We start from the raw sequence: 17399 nt of genomic DNA, 5'->3' as shown, positions 1-17399 counted from the left end.
CACTAATAAAGTACTAAAATATTTGTTCAGTGGTCTGAATAATTCAGCTTGTTTAAAGAACTAAGCATCTTTTTTAATGTACTCATGTCTCATCATACTTCTAAACAAAAACAAAAAGAATAAAAAGGGGGGTGGGATCTGTAAAACTGTAGCAGAATCCATAATGTTGTAATATAGCATTTGCTGCTATTGTTCCTGGCACATGCTTTTACTGATTAATCTGAAGAACTACTCAAAGTCTTTGAAACTATAGGTTAAATGAAAAGATACTATAATAATTTATAGTAAATACTATAATATTTTTGTTTTGGTAATTCTATGGTTGCCGTGGTAATATAACAACTATAGTTATATAAACAAATTACTTTACCCAATACTGCAAGTTTTCTACAACTATAGGGTATAATATACTACATTACAGTTTAGTGTAGCAAAAACTAAAGTATTCTACTGTAGTTATTACAGTTTATCAGTTCACTATAGTTAATACTACAGTATGATGTAGCATTCATTAACAAAGTGCTATAAATACTATATAATACAGTATAATACACTTCATACTATATATACTAATTCATCATTTATTCATCAATGTGTGTAACATAGGACTTTCATTAAACAATTATCTTTAGCTAATTAATTGTTTACACACCTGCCAACAACTGGAGTACCATCAGTGTGGCTGTACAGGACACAGGGTTTTGGGTGGGTCGTATTCATAGATAGCTACATTATTACCTGAAGCTCCATAGCGGTTAATGTCAAATCATAATTGTAAAATGAAAGATTTAATGTTAAAAATTTTCCAAAGGGTTAGCAGTTAGGAGATATTAGTGATATTTTACTCTCAAAGGGGGACTGTGAGCGGCACAGGCTTCTGATGGGTTTCACTTCACAGACCTTCCTGTTGCCAAGCAACAGCTAAACTGAGCTGAAAATTGGAATTCTTGTTGTCGGGCAGAGCCAGAATCAACATCATTTCACATCACTAAACTCAAGACATATCAACAATTATTGCACATTTAATAAATCTGAGTTCAACACATAAAGAGTGAAATCCTCTTGCTGCATTTACGTCCTATATATATATATATATCAAAAATAATGTTTTTAATTAAACCATGAAATATTCACCTCATCTCAAAGGTACCATTGAATCACTTGTCATATATTTTTGTCATTATACACAATAAATCTACCTAATAGTGCATACTACCTAATACAAAAGAAATTTTATGTACTCCTAAAATTTACACCAGAGCTGATATGGAATGATAATGCAAAATTTATTATATCACATTTTACTCACTTACTATTTTCTTTCTATATCAGGCTTTGAGTCATAAATATGCTCATTGTAAAAGCTGAGTGAGGCATTAGCATATGCTCTCCGTATGTGGGTTTGTTGTTCCAAGAGAAATACATGCTGCGCTGAAGGAGCCGCCAGACATTGTGTAGACACTGAGAGAGATTACGAGTGACATTCAGCCTCTAGTCCCATGAGGCAAAGCCCTAGCTGACCCACTCTTGAACCAGCCGCCAGTACCATTACACATGCTCGATTCCAAGCTCCTGAAATGCAATGTGATCTTTTCAATTAAGCTGATTTAGTTCAACACATTTTCAGTTTATTGCCATCTTTATATTGTAAAGGCACAGAAAACTCCATCTGAAGTAAGAAATATATACCAGGAAAAGGCACATTTACAATGTAATACTAGATATTAAGAAATGAACCACATATACATGTATCACATATATATGAACTTATGAGTACTAAATGTCACAGTAGACTTACTCTGGTTTATATATGTATATAATATGTGTGTGTGTATGAGCTTGTTTATGTGGTTATGTGGTGTATGTGGGTATGACACAGGTATTACAATGAGGAGGTGATTTATGAGGATATTTTTAGTGTCCCCGTAATTCAAAAAAAAAAGTAGAAATTATATATAGAAATTATATATATATATATGATCCAAATATAAGCCTTACATATAAGGCAATTTGTATGATTATTAAGATAAGCTACGTATTAGTTTGAAATGCATGCCACAATGCTCATGTGATTTAAATCCATGGAAAATGTATTCATGCAAGAAGGTCTGAGTGGCAAATGCGCTGGAAAACCGCAAAAGTGTAGTTTCTCACTGAGTCATGCACTTGGAGAAAAGAACAATATTTTCATCCATAAAGAGTCTTCTTCTTTGCTTAATTTTTATTCCACCTTCTGGGCCACAAGTTGTGGTGAAGCTGCAGTGAAGCTCAGAACATATCAGTGATCTCAGAGCTCTGCTTAAAACAGAATGACCCAGAGCTACACAGACTGACTGGTTTGATTCTCCACACCAATCTGCTTCTGTGAATCCCTAGAGTACTTTGAATAAAGTCTATAAGTGTGCCAGTTTAGTCTAAGAAAAAAAAAACCCTCCTAAAATATGTATATTATATGCAGTGCTAAATGAAATGCTTAAGAACACATTTGCTACCTCAATACTGAACAATCAATATCAATAATGAGTTTGGGATTCATTTAAATGTCTGATGGATAAAGCTTAGTGGATCTTCAGCATTTACTGAATCAACTGCAGGTTCCCTTTCCCACAGGCAGCATCTGCAACCAATCCAAAACACTATGTAGGTCAAGTTCCCACCACCCTAAATATAAAAACTGGTTGAGCACTGGCACATCCACAAAATCTCTTGCTCTCATTACACAAAGGGATTTCAGCTGGATCTCAGTTTCGAACCGTTCCCAAAACTGGAACGAAACAAATAGGACCTCAAGTCTGAGAATATAAATGTGACATAACAAGAAATAAATGTGCATGAGGTCATGATCGGGAGAGAAAGGAAAGCAAGACCTAAATTGAACTGTAAGAGTGTACTGGAATAAATGAGAGGTTTCTAGAAACAGAAAGCCTCATTTGCTTTGTTCCATTTCACATTCTTCATAAAAGCAGCCTCCCTGATAATATGATACCGATGAGCACTCATCCAGGAAAGAAGCGTCTACTCAAACTCAGCCCGGCTAGGAGGCTTCAAACGCTCCAACGAAATACAGAGATGGATGGAGAAACAGGAATAGTGAGGGATGAGGGAGTCAGAATTTCTTATTCAGCAATTCTGAGTACAAAAAAGCTTTTATCCCTTGCAACTGCATCACTTAGACGGACACTGGCAGGCACAAGCAAAGCTTTGTCAGGAAAAACTTTTGGCAAAAATGAGAATCAGTGCACACAGTCAGCTCCACTTGATGTTCTGAACAAAGGTCGTCTTCAGGTTATGCTCACAGCACAGTGTAGAGAGGTCAAAGGGTGTTGGTATTTTGCCAATATCAGTTGGAAAGACTTGCTGCTCTTGTGTAGATTAATAATGTCCCTCTGAGAGAAACCCCCTCTCAATGTTGGATATATTGTGCTTGCTCCACATGACTGGGACAAAAGTGCAAGGAGCAGTTGGGGTAGAAAGAGCTCTGTTTATATGAAAGTTCCATTCAGTGTGAATCAGCACAAACATTTTCCAGGAATTATGACGAATTATTAGTTATTTATGTAGATTGTTTTTTTAAATAAGTCTCTTATACTTACTAAGGCTGCATTTATTTGATAAAAATAAAATGACATTAATTCCAGTGATTGCAATTTTTTTTAGCAGTCACTGTCAGTGTCACATGACCCTTTAGAAATCATTCTAATATGCTGCTCAAGAAACATTTCTTATTGTTATCAGTGTAGAATTTGTAACTTAAATGTGTGACAATTCACTTGCAGTTATTGTACAAAAACAAAAAAAAGTCTGTAATGCTGCTTGAGATCGCAAAGTTGAATTTCTTTTCATATTATTGAAATTAATTATCATAATCATAAACACTCTGGTTTGTAGTGCGCTTACCACACTTTGTTATTCTTAGGTAAGTTATTTGTCTAATGAATCAGATTTTTCAGGTTGCCACATATCAATAATAACCATCATTTCGACTAAACATGGTGGATAAGAAATAATTATTTGAGTTGAAATGATCTTACCTGTATTTTATTTAAAAATTTCTGCTAAGAAAAAAAGTTATCCATTACAACACACCTGGCCTAACAAGAAGATGAGCAATGAGAACAGAACAATGGATAACGCAGATGGTGCCAGTTGTGTTTGTATATTAAAATCGATCAGTACAAATGCCATGACTGACCAATCAGAAATGAGTATTCCAAAGTGGGTGTAATAAATAATTGTTCACAACAAAATCGATTGTAGATAGATTACGATGATTGAAATATTTCCATGAATACCCCACAAAATGTTCTCTGATTGTTCACAGAAAGATTGTCATCTACGAGTGTGTGCGTGCTGGCATATGTTATTGTTTTGCATGAAAGGGGGATAGATAATAATGTAATGGAAGAAATGTGCTGTGATGTTTCAAGAGCAGCATTAACTGCAGGCGGAGCGCATATGGAATTCATCAGAGACAAGGAGTGTCTACAGTCCTGTGTTTGGCAAGGGATCTGCCACAACTACTGCCCCTGGACCCCAGGAGGGATTGTATAATTTTACTCAACCTGAGAGAAGAGCAAAAAAAACCCCACTGAAAACAAGTACAGTTTTCCCATGCACAATGATAATTTGTCACAGACAGCATTGTTTTTGTGTATACTTTTGGAGCAACTTTGCAACTTTTTTTACATACTGTCTGTGACTTTCAGTGTTTAAAGGGAGTTGTTTGTTGAACTTTATAATGTTAAAGGAGACTTCAGAAAATCAGAAAATCTGACTTTTTCTATGTTCAAGTGCTATAATCCGTTCCCCAGTGCATCTACCAACCCAGAAAAAGTGAAAAAGGACAACCCATTTATTTTATTTTGCTTAGCATTTTTCTGCAAGCATATGTGATAAAACGAGCTGCTCAGATTTGGCTTCCCTAGTGATGTAGGAAGGGGATCATATTATAATATTACAGGCCCGGCGCCAACCAATCAGAAGCTTAATGGCCCACCCTGGCTCCACACTATAACAGCCAATCACAAAATTGGTGTGATATTCAATTGAGCTCCACATATTTTCTTTTTTGTTTTCTTACTGACCACTCCCACAAGGTGTGTGTTCCATTCCTGTACGCACATGTAAATGTGCTAATATTGTAGATAATTTCACGCATCAGGGAGTCGCTATCAATATGTGTGCCATTGAAATCACTTTGAATGAGCGTTTGCTGTTCACTTTAAATTTTGCAATCATGCGCTCTCTGTGTAAAGGGAGAAGATCTTAAGAGGACAAGATATTTTTCAATGAGCTCAGAATCTGTTGAACAGAAAATCCTCTTTCTTAACGAGTGATCAGTCGAATCTGACTCCTGTAGTCCAAGTTAGATGCAGGGTTGTCAAGTGGATCCAGTCTGTTTGAGTTTCGATATTTGGGATATGGTCATTGTGCTACTTTGGGTTGTTTTTTGACTGGCCATTGAGCTAGCTTTGTCATGCAGATCTGGCAACCCTTGTGTAGAGCAGATGCTTTCAGTTTAGAATTGTAGGCTATGTTTTCCAACTGCACTAAATTATTTTTATTTCTATAAAATGCAAAACGACAGTGGGGGCAGTGCCGCTGTGGTCAAGTAATGTAATCAATGACCAAACACCGTGTAACACTGACTACTGACTGTAAGCCTAGTGTTAATGTAACTTCATTATTCTGGTTATGTACCATGCACTATATTTTATAACTGCCCACTCCCACCCACAGCAAAGATAAAACTGCCTGTTCCTGCAAGATTTGTGTTGGGTCCGGCGGGACCCTAATCCCAATGCAGCCCTCTAGTAACAATCATGGCTTGAAAATTCCCTAGAGCGAAATCAAGGCTTTTGTTTTATGTGTTAAGTGTTCGGTGTCGCTTTCTCAGAATTAAAATAGTTGCAAAATATAAAATAAAAACAACAGAAAATTTAAAGAATATAAGAAAAATTTACAAAAACAACAATAAACTGAACAGTATTTATATATATATATATATATATATATATATATATATATATATATATATATATATATATATATATATATATATATATATATATATATATATATATATATATATATATATATATATATATATATATATATATATATATATATATATATATATATTTTTTTTTTTTTTTACCCCTGATTCACCATAAGTGAAGTCATGGAAGTTGTGGCCTAGTGGTTAGAGAATCGGACTCACAATCAAAGGGTTGTGAGTTCGAGTCTCGGGCCGGCAGGGATTGTGTGTGGGGGGAGTGCATGTGCTCTCTCCACCTTCAATACCATGACTTAGGTGCCCTTGAGCAAGGCATCGAACCCCCAACTGCTCCCTGGGTGCCGCAGCATAAATGGTTGCCCACTGCTCCAAGTGTGTATTCACAGTCTGTTTGTGTTCACTGCTCTGTGTGTGTGCACTTCGGATGGGTTAAATGCAGCGCACAAATTCTGAGTATGGGTCACCATACTTGGCTGAATTTCACGTCACTTTCATAATGTCTGAATTGTCCTTAGTGCATCTTCTTCTTCTTGCTTTACTGCAGATCGCAGACTTATAAGTGCATTACTGCTACCTATCTCTCAAATGGACCACTGACACTTTCTACAGTCTCAGTTAGGAGTGTCAATGTTCCATTTCAGAGATAGGTGGCGGTAATGCACTTATAATTCTGCAATCTGCCATAAAGCTAGAAGAAGACGCACTCAGAACAGTTCAGATGTTTTAATTACGATCGAAATAATTTTACATTTCTTTCACAGACCGATCATTTTGTGACTTTACACATCAAAGTATCATCACGAGCCGCAGGGTTTAATTTGGTTTTGTTTGTGTATGGTTTTCTTTTTGTTTTTGACTGAACTATCCCTTTAATCTTCATGTTTCTACCCATGGCGCTGCTTTCACTTAAAGGGGTCATATGATGCATTCTCTTTGGAGTGTAACAAGCTCTTGGTGCATAATGATCTGTAAAGTTGTAAAGACTAAAGTCTCAAATCCAAACAGGTATTCTTTATCAAAGTTAAGACTCTGCCACGCCCCCCTAAAAGGGCTCTTTCAAACACGCCCTCACATGTCTCTGTCACTATGTGGAAATTTTTGCGTAATGCTGCGCAAATGTTCATGCAAAGAAAGAAGGCGTGGTTTCAATAACCGCTGTTAGTGTTGAAGCAGCCATGTCAGGAACATGCTGTGTGTATCAAGGCGATTACTTACAACAGAACAGCAACACATTTTATGGATGACTGTTTTGTGAACCTATGAGAGGAGGTCATTCTGACTCTGCCATTCTGTCATTCTGCTATGACAATCTGGTGCTTCTGAATCAGCTACCGTAAGTATGTTTTGTTATTAGTTTAAGTATTTGCTATTGGCTGTTCAAATGCGCAGTTTTGCACGTGTGTGTGTGAGAGAGAGAAAGAGAGAGAGAGAGAGAGAGAGAGAGACAGGGTCACACAGTGGAGTCAGCTACAAACACATACAAGCTTCATCACTGTGTCTATCACTGACTCAGTTCACCTTTCAGGCTTGAACTGATGGTAAAACTGATGACATTAACTGTTTTGAAAGATGAAACTCGCAATTATGAAAGGGTTGTTACATTTCCCACGAGTGCTTGCGGTGATCGGCCAATCACAATGCACTGGTTAGTTGGCCAATCAGAGCAGACTGCACTTGAGAGACTTTGACTCGTATGAAAAATAACAAATACCAATTAAAAATGTTTTTTGAACATTGAAGCATGTCAACATATTCTGTTACACCAAAAACACGAAATAATGATCTTTAATAAAGCATCATATGACCCCTTTAAAGGTGCCATCTGTAATGTTTGGCAAAAAAAATCAAGTCATACTCCACATTCCATACCAGATGGGGGCAGTATGCCTCAATAAAGTGAATTGGTCTACTCTAGAGTAACAAACGAGAAACGGCATAGTCTCTATGCTCCGCCCCTACTTTCACAACAACACTACAGCCATAGCCAAAGCCTAACTGTGCGTTCACACCGCCGGCGTCTAGAGCGTCAAAAATCGTTCTTGCCACTCTGCTTACGACGCTGCAGAAAGATTTGTGATAGCTCAGACGCTCTAACGTAGATCGAATGCTTATTTTGTATTTAAAGCGGCCGCAAAGCAAACAAGCTTGTTGATCTCGTGCAGACTAACCACAAGGAGTTATAACCTCATTAAATATTGTTGTGGACGAAATATTAGGATCCTTTACTTAAAATGAACAATCTCAGACACCTTGGTCCTCATATCACTTTTAATTTATTTTTTTATGTCCCTGTAGGCAAACAGGGACACATCATAGATTAATACAAACGCTAAACAGCAATAATCAACCTGTCCTTTATTCTGCTTGAGAACTAATGTGCCAACTCTCAAGCATTCACCGTGAGACACACGCAATTGACTCTTTTCACACGCTTTCACGCCACACATCAATTTTTTCACGCACAGAAAAACCACGAAGCAAAGAGGACACGGAGACCAACAGACTAGACAGAGCAGGTTAGTTATGATATAATAATAGGGCTGTGCAAAAAATCAAATGCGATTTTCATGCACCTCTCATCAGTAAAGACGCTCCTGTAATTAGAAGTATATCTCCAGCACGTGCGTTCAGATCATGGTTGCCAGGTTTTCACAACAAATCCTGCCCAGTTGATTCTTAAAACTAGTCCAAAACTAGCCCAATCGCGTTTCCGGGAGGTTCCCCGATAAAAATTGCTTCCCAGGATTAAAATATAAATTTTTGGGAAGGGTTTCCCTGGTAAAATAGGCATTTTAGGGGCTAAATATCACGTTATTGGTATTGGGATTGCTTCAAACCGCGGACATGAAAAACAACCGCAGACTTGGCAACACTGGTTCAGGTGGAGCGGCAGTTACTGCACAGAGCCTTAGTCTACCGACAACTTACACAAAATCGCTTTCAAAATCGACAAAGAATCGCCTGCGATTTTAACATCGATGTTGTGTAGATTGTCAGTGAATTACGGCTCTGTGTAGTAAATGCCAACCAGTGTTGCCAAGTCTGTGGTGGTTGTTTTTCATGTCCGCTGGTCACAGCGACCCCAATACAAATAACGTGATATTTAGCCCCTAAAATGCGAATTATACCAAGGCAACCCTGCTAAAAAACCTATATTTTAACCCCGGGAAGCAATGTTTTATCGGGGAACCTTCTGGAAGCGAGATTGGGCTAGTTTTGAGAAGCAACTGGGCAGGATTTGTTGTGAAAACCTGGCAATCCTGATCTGAACACACGTGCTGGAGATATACTCCTAATTACAGGAGCGTCTTTACTGATGAGATGTACATGAGTAAAGACATGCACAGCCCTATATAATAAAATGGGTAACGTTAAGTTATAGCTAGCTAATTATCAAACGCAGCTACGGTTAGCCATCGCTAACATTAGCACGTTTATCGAACAGCCTTCGATACATTTCTATGTTATAACTTCCCGAAAACAAATAAACAAACATATAAAACAAACTTCTAGCGAAATACTAACAGCATCTAACTTGCAAGTTCGGAGTCGAACCTCATTTCTTTCAGGTCCATCAGTTGTCTCCAACGATTAAAAGCAGTGCCGATGTTTACTCTGGTATTCTTATCGGATTTGATTTGTGATTCCGAGCGCGGTTGTTTCCCTGTAGCGGGTGTTGGTCTCTTGCCAAGGGCTTCAGCTATCCTTCTGCTCTGTTCCCTGAACTGAAAGTAGTGGGCTGTACTTTCCACACGATTGACATCAGGTTCAAGTACACGCCCACAAGCCCTCTGAGTTATTCGTGTATTGCAGGTTGGCTGCTGGTTATGTTGCCCGCATACTGCCTCCCATGGCCGAAACTGGTATTACAACACCTGTCGGGCCGGGGCTAGTAATGCTAATGCTAATTAAGGTTGATATCTCTGCAGCACTATAACTTGACATTTTTTTAATGACATCATCGCCCTTATTTCTTCTCATTCTTTTGATGCGTGTAGGTCATGTTATGGATATTTTTACCTCAATTTCTGCATATGGCACCTTTAATATACAGATTTTACATAAACGTGATTTGTTTCACAGCTGTTTACCTTCACAGACATCACTAACTGTGTGCTGTGTGACAGCCACTTCCTGCACTCAGAAAATGTATATCAGAAGTTCATATTGATATTGCTTTAAAATGCATTATTTCGGCGTGATATACATGATAATCAAAACCTAACAGATGTTTTTGGCAGAGTATTTGTGTTCTGAGCTAGAAAGCCCTATTCTGCAAAAGGGGGTGGGGAGCAGCAGCTCATTTTCATTTAAAGACACATGCAATTAAACAGTGTGTTTCTACCTCCACTTAAAATGTGCCTTTTCAATTATATAATAAATTATCTATTTTGAGCTTAAACTTTACAGACACATTCTGGGGACACTTGAGACTTATATTACATTTTGTAAAAAGGGGGCTAATAGGTGTCCTTTAAAGTTTCTCAAATGTTTTTCCTTCGATGAAGCTGTGTGTTCTGCATTTAATAAATTTTGTAGCTTTTAGTGCTTTTCTAAATGTGTTAACACAGTGTGCTTGCTTATCTCAAGCAACCTTCAGAAATTTTTTTTTATATACAGTATACAGCTGCCGTGGACATGTAAAGGTGGGAAAAAGGAAAAAGTCGATCAGCAAGCTCTCACTGTCAGTTACATTCCACAAGGGTGTGCTATTAAACTGTGATGTACTTGTGATGTTGAATCCTTTTTGAATGTCAAGTTTAGGACTTTGAGAAAGCAAAGAAGTTACTAGACATTCTGGAAAAGGATGAATGGCACAGCAATTTGTCCAAGACCAGACTATCAAAATGAGCTTGTCTTTTCAATGCTCACTGATGACAAACTCTGTTAGAGTCAATTAAAAAAAGAATGTCTCTAAACACATTGTGTAAATCTGTGAAGAGCATGATGTGCCAGACATGCGGCATTAATCAGTGATTCAGAGCTACCTGCCAGCAGACATCTGCAGACTATACAAATTTACTTTACATTTTTTAAAGAAATGTGTACTACTGGTTATAAATTTGGGGCCAGTCTTTATTATTCAGCAAGGGTGCATTAAATTCATCAAAAAACCAAAAGTAACAGTGAATATATTTTATGTTTCAAAATATTTCTATTAATAAATGCTGTTCTTTGAGTTTCTATTCATCAGAGAATCCTAAAAAATGCATCACGGTTTCCACTAAAATATTAAGCAGCAAAACTATTTTCAACATTGACCATAATAAGTCTTGAGCAGCATATTAGACTGATTTCTGAAGGATCAAGTCTGGAGTAATGCGGAAAACATTATATATATATATATGATGTTTATAACTGACAACTAAGGAAAATCCCAAATTCAGTATCTCAGAATATTAGAATATTGTGAAAAGGTTTAATATTGAAGACACGCGTCCCTTGTGTCAAGCTACTCTTGAACAACAGACAGAACCAGAAGTCTTGCATTGACTAAAGACAAAAAGGACTGGACTGCTGCTGAGTGGTCCAAAGTTATGTTCTCTGATGAAAGTAAATTTCAGGGTCCCAGAGTCTAGAGGAAGAGAGGAGAGGCACACAATCCACGTTGCTTGAGGTCCAGTGTAAAGTTTCCACAGTCAGTGATGGTTTGAGATGCCATGTCAACTGCTGGTGTTGGTCCACTGTGCTTTCTGAGGTCAAAGGTCAACGCATCCTTTCTTTGCATTGGTCTTAAGTAATATTCAAATTTTCTGAGATACTGAATTTGGAATTTTCCTTAGTTCTCAGTTATAATCATCAAAATAATTAAAAAAAAAGAAATAAACATTTGAAATATATCAGTATGTGTGTAATGAATGAATATAACGTCAAAAGTTTCACTTTTTGAATGAAATTAGTGAAATAAATCAACTTTTTGATGATATTCTTATATGGCTAACGCCTATATTTACTGTAAAAAAATATATATATATATATCTATATATATATGACCTTACATTGTTGTTCAAATTTGTAAAAATGAAATTACTATTCATTTATTTTAACAGTATAATTATTCAGATTATATTATTTTCTTGTTTAGACCTATGGTTTAGAAACTATATTTGAAACTCATCCAACAACTTGTCCAGCGAGTTCAACTAAAATATCTGCTGACATCTAGTGGTGAAAATATAAATATCACAGATTATGTGTGCTGCTCAAAATGTTTGTAAACTGAAGTAAAGCAATTTAATTATGACAATGAACTCTCGAGACTGTTATACAATTTATTCAGCTAACAGTTTGGTATTTATTAGTGCAGATTAAAAATCTAATATATACCAAGCCACCTCCCAAAATGGGAGAAGAAAAAAAAAAGAAAAGAAAGATGAGATTTATGTATCAAATTATTTTCTTTTTTTGTCATTAACAATCAAATAACTTTACCTATGAAATGACATAGGGGGAAAAAAAAGGGTCAAACAAAAACTTTAATATGAAAACCTGGTTTATTTGTCTGTGCTCTAATGATATTGAGTTTCAATTCAATTATTTAAACAAAGAGATTGCACCTTCTCTACTGGAGTAGAGCTCGAAGGTTCCCACCATGAGAACATGCTCAGAGAGTTACACAGGGTCTTCAGGCCTCACATTCCAGGGACTGGTTTACTGTCAGGCCTTCACTAATGTGTAAATCCACATAAACATGTGCTTCTGAGGAGTCCCCACAAGCTTTACCAAACCAGCACATACAACAGGCTTCACTCAGACACAAGCCGTAGAAATAGCATAGAAACAGCATATCAACGATTCACAAATATGCAGCAGAAAAAATATAAAAAATAAGTACAGTATGTCCTGATCACTTAAACCACAAACTGATGTTTACTTTCAGACACCAAATAAAAAAAATTATTTATGTTTTTAACGTCCATTATTAAGCACAAAAATGAATTGCGGTCCTTTGATTGAGCTGAAAACTGGACTTTAAATATGAAACTGAGTCTAAATTCGTTCTAACTTCTCACTAAGAAATTCTTCAACGCTGTCTGTGTTCCACTTGAGGATGCTGAGCTCCTCAGCAATGTTCCCGTTATCGTCCAGCAGCTTTAGCACAGGGTCCGAGCCTCGAACATACTGGAACAAATGCAAACAGAACATCTAGAATTAAGCAGTGTATAAACCAATTATACAAGCAATACAATCTTTCTAGACCTATGTTAATATATTGTACCAAATAATTGTATTTTATATTTACACATACACTACCATTCAAATGTTTGTGGTGGGTGAGATTTCATTTTTTTTTTTTTAAGCCAAAACACATAAGAACATCGCAATATTGTGAAATATTATAACAATTTACAATTCAAATGCATTTTATTTGAATATATTTTGAAATGTAATTTCTGTGATGGTAATACAGAATTTTCAGCATTATTCCTCCAGTCTTCAGTGTCACATGATCCGTCAGAAATGATTTTCTACTGTTTGATATTTCTTTGATTATTCTAAATTCAAAACAACAGCATATTTGAAAGAGAATTTGTTCATTTATACTGTCACTTTTGTTTGATTTAATATATTCTTGCTGAATGACAGTATTCATTTCTTAAAGGAACACTCCGACTTTTTGGGACTTTAGCTTATTCACAGTATCCCCCAGAGTTAGATAGGTCCATGCATACCTTTTTCATTTCTGTGCGCTCTGTAAGTGTTATTTGACGCACCCACCACTAGCCTAGCTTAGCACAAAGACTGGATGTAAATGGATACTGTTAGCATAGTAATCCCAATAAGTGACAAAATAATGCAAACATTTTCCTATTTACATGTTGTGATCTGTATAGTCACAGCGTGTACAAATAACAAGGCTATATGAGACAGAGACCATTTTTAATCGTATAAATACTGGGAACTATATTCTCACTAGGCGTAGGAGCACAGCTAACGTTACTTGGGCGAAGTGGCTACTTGGGCGGAGTGATTAGCGCAGCACACGAGACACATTGTTGATGTTTCCGTAAACAAAACAAATGACTAGCTAGATGTGACTCGTGATCATGGAAGATTTCTCTGCCCTAATACACCCCGCAGTTGTCATTTTTTTCCCCATTGTGACAAGATCAACTGGAAGAAACGCCCCATGCCGAGTGAACCTAATGGTCAGCTGTCCACCAAGTAAGTGATTTTGTTACAATGATCACGAGCAGTGTGTTCATGACAACACAATAATAACAATAAAGGGGAAACACGGAGCCCCTATTCACGTAATAGTGTCACTACTAAGGTTATATTACATTAGCATGGCACTGTTACAGTATGGCTAATGTTAGTCATCTCAAAACATAACGAAACACTTACCGCAGCAACAGGTGATCCAATTTGTACTGTCTTTATTATCGATGGGATGGCTGTATCCTTTAGCACACGTTTCATGGTCCGTGTGGTAACTTGCATTTTTTCAAAACAGTCGTCTACAGTAAAATGTTCAGAGCAAACGAAATACTTTGTGATAGTGTTTACAGGTGTGTTTGGATCTATTTCCAGTGCAAGTAGCCATCGATTCATCAGGTCAGCGTTTTGGGTTGGAATTCTATGAAACATCATAGTATTACCTGGTCTCCCCTGTACGGACTTATCTAACTCTGGGGGATACTGTGAATAAGCTAAAGTCCCAAAAAGTCAGAGTGTTCCTTTAAGTGATAATTTCTTTAAAAAAAAAAAAAAACTACAGGCTTTTGAATAGTAGTGTATGTCCATGCCCATGTTTATTACCTTTATGATTACATCTTTTTTTCCCACTATTAACTATTACCAGAAACCTTTTTTTACCTTGATCTGAAGACCCCTGAACATCTTTGGCTTGTCACTCCTGACAAAAGCTGAAGGAAAATAGTCACAAAAATGAGTGTTTTGTAACAGGAGAGCAAAAGTAAACACTCTAGTAGTCTGTTCCACACAACAACAGCTGAACTGCTGTAACAGCTGCTACAAGAAAAACACCCGTTGAAGCATTACAAATTTATTTTGCTACATTTTCTATGCCATTTTTACATAAGCAGCATAAGAATTATTAAGTCTAAATTAGTCATATTTGAGGTCAAATCCCCAACCTACCTTGGACTTGAGGGAACCTCCCCAGTTTTCATCCACACACCTCAAGGATGGCTCCTGGATAGAGCTGTCAAAAAAAGAACAAATATGCATAAATATGGGTACAAACTATTTTCACACTGACAAAGCTAATTAATAAATAATACTGGTCTTTGTAATAATGACTTAATTAAAATCAAAAGATACGACACCAAATAATCAAGACCATGGCCTCTGGCTTGGATCTAAATATTTGTGCTTTGACAAAAAGCTTTGCACATTTTTCATTGTTTTCCTTAAAGCTCCAGAGCTCCATGTTCACTGTAAGAAAACGACCTTGTGATCTGGCACAGAGGCTGAACTCACCTTCCTGGACTCCAGCTGAGCCTCCTCTTGGCAGCACTGCCTGCAGGGCAGCTCTAACTGGCCCAGGCTGAACTGACCCAGGAGATCACAGGAGCTGCACAGGAGATTGCTGGAGAAGCCCATCTCCCTGCAGGCCTCAGAGGAGAGCTCCGCTCCATAAGACGCCAGCTAAGTCAGGAAGATTTCAACCACATTTTACACATGAATCAAGCAGTAGATACAATTCTCTAAGCACTTACACCAGTTAAGCTTTAAGTCAACATCTCAAACCTACTGGAAATTCTCAGCTGTTTTCTGAGAGCATCTTTAATCTAATGACCCTCAAAGGCAACGTCAGAGAACAAGGAAAATTAAGGGGAGAAGCACAGGTGCAGGAACTTGCCAGCTTTGGCTACACAGCTATGATAACAAGACTATTCTGTTAATAGCTAGTGGTTGACACATCTGCCTCCTAGTTACAAACGATGTAATTGAATAAAAAAAATAAACAGTATAGCTGATACGCTTCCGTTTAAGAATAAACATCATTCATTTTGGAATGAAGGGAGATTTGAAATTTTGAGACCAGTGTTATTATAGTTAACTAAAACTGAAAGTAAAATTTTTAACCGTAAAATAAAAAATATGAATAAAAAATATGAATAAAAAATGAAAAAAAATTCAGATAGTTGCCAAGGTAACATTATTTTAACTTGGGAGAAAAATAAATACACACACACACACACACACACACACACACAAACATATATACATGCATACATACATACATATATATATATATATATATATATATATAAATTAAAATTATAATAACATTTTATATCTATGATACTAACAATAACACTGTTTGAGAGTTTATAATTGAATTGCAATGACTTAAGAAATTGTGTGGACCTGGAATCTGATTGAATTTCATTTTTTATACCCCATAATATCGTCCTTTCTAAGTTTAATCAAGCCTTTATAGTAATTTGTTTCCTCTCCAAACAAGATAATGGAGCAGCACTTCGTGAATCTGCTTCCTTGTTCAGAGAACTATCAGCTAACGTAACTTGGAAAATCCCAAAAAACGGCAAATAAATCATACATCCACTTCTGTAAAGATAAAAACATATTTTACATAACTAATGTTTATTTAAAAAGTTTAGTAACGTTATATCTAAAAGTTATTTGCAGGTGAAGTTAAACTAGTTAACGTAATAGTTTTAGAACTTAATCATTAACGTTACATATCATATGAAAACCACGGTCTCAAACTTTTTGCAGTAGGTTAGGTGCAAAGTTTGTTAATGTCACGGTAAGAAATTAAATCTGCGATATTATAGATTTGCATCACATTATATTTACACTATCTGCCGGATGAGCCACGTCATTAGCTAACATTAGCGAGCCGGCTAACCGGTGCATTGAACGTAAATAGTCCACATTTTACATAAACATGTGGATTACTTGTCATTCTTGAGTGTCTTCTTTCAAAGATGAAAATGTACGGATATTGTTTCTTCACCTACCGTTTGTAATAATGGCAATAACCAAAGCAGGTACACCTCTCCCGCCATGAGTGTTTCTCTTCCACTCTTTGACTTGGCAGGAAGTGCGTCACACACAATGGGCTTATTAATAAAAGTCTTACCATAACCAGATAACTATTTGAAAAAAAAAAAATCATCTTCACCCTTGATTGAAATAAAGAGCAGACTGTTTTAAAAATTGGCAACAAAGGGATTTAACAATAATAGGTAGTCTTTTTAACTAAACTCAAGATATGTATCATTGCAAAACTGGAAATAAGGTAATTTTATGTGATCTCTTGCTTAATTGTATGCAATAAATATTTTTGAAAATTATAGGAAATATTTGTACATGATCTCTGATGGTGAATATTATGTGATGTCAGAGCAGTGAATGTAGAGCAGTCGTATTTGAGTGAAGTGAG

At 36.5% G+C, this 17399-nt stretch overlaps 1 pseudogene; it reads right to left on the bottom strand.

Moving 5' to 3' along the window:
* Positions 1 to 12491: 12491 nt before the first annotated feature.
* LOC113116271 (selenoprotein F-like) lies at positions 12492 to 17061 on the bottom strand (annotated as a pseudogene).
* Positions 17062 to 17399: the final 338 nt, after the last annotated feature.

Source organism: Carassius auratus, chromosome 2, assembly GCF_003368295.1.
Source record: "Carassius auratus strain Wakin chromosome 2, ASM336829v1, whole genome shotgun sequence".
In the NCBI taxonomy this organism is placed as follows: Eukaryota; Metazoa; Chordata; class Actinopteri; order Cypriniformes; family Cyprinidae; genus Carassius; species Carassius auratus.
The sequence above is the reverse complement of the archived record's forward strand: the minus strand, read 5'-3'. Positions and strand labels throughout refer to the sequence as shown.